Source organism: Cynara cardunculus (assembly GCF_001531365.2).
Source record: "Cynara cardunculus var. scolymus isolate 2C chromosome LG 6, CcrdV1, whole genome shotgun sequence".
NCBI classification, from domain to species: Eukaryota; Viridiplantae; Streptophyta; class Magnoliopsida; order Asterales; family Asteraceae; genus Cynara; species Cynara cardunculus.
The window spans coordinates 10,400,695-10,404,039 of NC_037533.1; positions in this window are offsets into that span (position 1 = coordinate 10,400,695).

Consider the following 3,345-nt stretch of genomic DNA (forward strand, 5'->3'; position numbering starts at 1 on the left):
AAAAATCACTGACAGAAAATATTTTATTTTTAATTAAAATATATTTCATCAATAATCTTTTTTAAATGTAAGTTATTTTGTAAATGTAAGTATTTTGTTGGTATATTTATTTTATTTTATAGATGTAAGTACTTTTTTGATTTAAAAAATGTTTAGAATTGTTCAAAATATGAAAGTTTATTGAGTTTTTTTTTTCCAGACTTTTTCTATTATTTTACCATATTAACCATTTGTATAGTTCATAAGAATGTATCTAACAGGTTTTGGAATGTCCAATAATTTATTTGTTCCAAAAAATTGTCCAAAAATTTAATCATTTTAAACACTAAAGTCCCTTGATTTTTTTTAGACTTTTCCCTAAATTTTTAGTCCATTGTTAATAACTTTTTATGTTGTGAAAAAAAAAGTGCTTCTGTTTAAAAGCAAGATTCTGTGGTTAGCAAATTCAATCCTTTAACTTTAGATTCTCTTGTTTAAGCCCTTAATTTTTTCAATATATTATTAAATTTTACTTCAATTAGTTGAATTGCTATTGTTATATATGAAGGTAAGTTTGTTTATTTGATTACATTTTGAAACTCTATTATATTTTTATTAATTATGAAATGAACTTTGATAATAATAAATTTAATATTATTTACTATTGGGTTAAAATATGTTTTCATTGGACCAACAAACTACATATAATTTAAATTGATTATTATTGATTTTAGACCATCGTTGGGTTATGCAGCTTAAAAATTGTTTGTAAAGAATTAGTTAAAAAAAATTATATATACGTGAACCAAAGTTTTTTTGGAGGGACCGATATAAATGTAGCTCATCGTATTTATTAATTGGTTTTTTTATTTATTAAATATTTCTTATAATATTGTAATTTCTTTGAGGTATTTATGAATATGATAGTATTTATGTTTTAAACTGTTATTATTATTTATTAATGCTTATCCAAACTAGTTTACAATATTTGTATATGGTTAATTTAAATGTTCATCTATATTTAGATATTTATCCAAATTGGTTTACGATATCCTTTATTTATGTTAATATTTAAATGTTCATCTTAATTATATTTTACAATCTAATTATTAATATTTGGAAGTTACACTTTTAACTCTCATAACTTTTGGTCTTTTGTCAAAAGCTCCAAAAAATTAGCATGAAATATTTTTCTTGATTATGGTTTCCTACTCATAATTTTTAATCTTAATCAATATTTGGGAGTTACACTTTCAACCCTATATTTTTGGCGTCTTACCAAAAGCTCCCATGATGCCGATATGATAGTAATTTTTTTTTTTGAATTTGATCTCTTTTTTTACCAAATAAATAAATATTATCTATATATTTCATAAATGAAATAAGCACAATATATTGAAACAATTTTGTTAAATAGGTGTAAATAACCGTAAGGGTTTGGATTTAAGTAATCTACGTGATTTCCCTCTTATTGTAATTCGTTCAGAGACTGATATACTTCAAGAAAACAAAACTCACATCATAGATCCTTCAGCGATGTCAAAGATATAAGCTGAATATTAGAGACCAACAAGTTCATGATCTGAAGCAGTCTTCAGTTATAACAAGCTCGTCTACACAAGTGTGAAGTCTGCACAAGATTCAACCAACACTGATGAGACCTTTCAACGTCATTCCAGTGTTCAACGATCAAATGAATCTTGTCAAACAAGATTAGTTTTTGTCTTTTTCTTCTGCACACAAAGGACAAACTCATACATTTCTAAGTATTGTACAGTACAGAGCCACTCCTTTGACTCTAAATGTGCTTACCTACTTTATGAAAGATGATTGTTCATATACAACCAAAAGACTGTATACTGTAACAAAGGACAAACTTTACTCTAAAAGCTTACCACGTGCCTTGTACCTCCTGAATTGTATTCAATGCAATGAGTATATATAGCTGAGTAGTTCTCCTCTCAGTTATCATCTTCCTCACGCAAACTTACCCAAGAAGTTACTTCTCTCTCTACTATCTATCTAAGAGAAAGATCCACTTTAACAAGTGAAGAACATATTTCTTATTACCTTATTTCTTGTAGCAAGTCCTTTCTTATTGCTATATGTATTTTATGTGTATCTTAGATTGTTTAGATAGGTTTTGTATTCTATCTCTTCCGCAAACAATCTATAAAATTTGTATTGATTTTCTTTATCGATATATAATTTTTAAAAGTGAAAATTATTGTGTTTGTATTCATCCCCCTCTTTTACAAACTGTTACCTATAAATTCTTGTAGATACGGCTAAGACCAACAATATGAATCGATGGACATATCATACATACTCCTGATGATATATCTCATATATTGTTGCTTATGAGATGATAGAGCACGATAACATTGAACCATGCTCAGTTGAAAAATGTCAACAAAGAGCAAAATATGGTCTAAATGAAAAGAAACAATCTAGGAAAGTTATACTATTTGACAAATGAGCGGGTATTTGGTCAGGTAGTGCTAATCTACCAAGTGTAAAGCCTGTAGAACATAGATAAATTTGTCAGAAAGCATAATGAGAATAATTAAGTCATGATGTATCAGGATATCCTTTGGCGCTAGATTTCTCACAATGCCATGCATTGACCATGAAAAGACTTAATTCTCTGGTGATAAACGTTATAATGTTATGCTAATTAACTAGCATAGTAGTTCCCGAAAGATTGAAATGCAACTCAATGATGTGGTTATTACATATCTCTATGGGGATCTAGATTCAGAGATATATAAAGGTGTTTGATGACATTACATTATCCAAATCAAGTCTGATAACCAGATCTTGGTTATTACCCAAGGTAAATTTATACGTGATTATCTGATTTTATAATTACGTAATAGCATGGTAATTGATACATGCCGGTTTGAAAAATTGTGAATTAATTGGTTATATATATATATTTTTATGAAAATATATATATATATGTGTGTTTATTGGATGATGGCTATGTATATTATATATATATATATATATATATATGTGTGTGTGTGAGTGTGTGCATATGTGTGCATGTGTATGCATGTGTTTGGGTTGAGGTGGCAAGAAAAGGGGGGGGGAAGGTGGTAGCCGACCTTCCCCATTTTTGCTAAGTATAAAAGGGGTTACTCCCCTTTATCTTTGGTTTTTCCTGCCAATTTTGAGAGAATTTGAGAGRATTAGAGTGTGTTGTCCGGTTTATCAAGAGAGGAAGATTTCAAGCTGTTTTCAAGAGTTGGATTTCAAAAGGTTGATTGCAAGCATTTTGTGTTCAAAAGCTTTAAAAGGTGAGTGGTTTCTAAATCTTTTGCATAAAAATTTATTACTGATTTTATTAGTATGCTTCGTATT